Here is a 654-nt window from a genome sequence, read left to right as displayed (position 1 = left end):
CCCCCCCCCCCCCCCCCCCCCCCCCCGGCCCTGCGGGGACCTGCCGGAGGGATCCCGGGGCCGTGTTTCCCCATTAAAACTTCCCCCTGCCGTTAACGGCACCAGCCAAGGGCTTCGCGAGGTTTTTCCCGAAGAAAAAAGACGAAACGAGTCCCAGCTCCCCCTCCCAGTGCTTCGAATTTTTATTAAAACAAAGGAGAAAACCGTTATTTCTTCCGAGTACAACAGGCCAGGGGAATGGGAAAGCTGCTGTGCCAGGCCACAGCCGTCCAAATCGCAGCCACGTGCGGGGAGTCGATCCAAGGCGGCGCGGTTTTAAATAAAAAGGGTTCAGGACGCGATCTACTACACGCCAAGCCCCGGGCTGACCCTCCGGCTGACTCCGGTGCGGCTGTAGGTCAGGTGAGGTTGTGGGAGGGAGGAACTGGGGGTCCCGAGGGGATGCCCGGGGCAGCACCGGCTCTGTTAAAGGGTAAATCTCAGCTGGAAGGGAGGTTTCCCCCTCAGCGGGGGCAGGATTTGGGACGGAGGCAGAAGGGAAATGTCTGGGCATCCCCGTTCGCCCCGCGGGTGCTGCTGGGGCGTTGGAGCTGCGAGCAAAGGCACCCGCTCAAGGGCAGGCAGGAGCAGGCAGCCCCGGCGCTCGCCTGCTAA

Source organism: Aptenodytes forsteri, unplaced genomic scaffold (assembly GCF_000699145.1).
Source record: "Aptenodytes forsteri isolate BGI_AS27 unplaced genomic scaffold, ASM69914v1 Scaffold129, whole genome shotgun sequence".
Lineage (NCBI taxonomy): Eukaryota > Metazoa > Chordata > Aves > Sphenisciformes > Spheniscidae > Aptenodytes > Aptenodytes forsteri.
The sequence above is the reverse complement of the archived record's forward strand: the minus strand, read 5'-3'. Positions refer to the sequence as shown.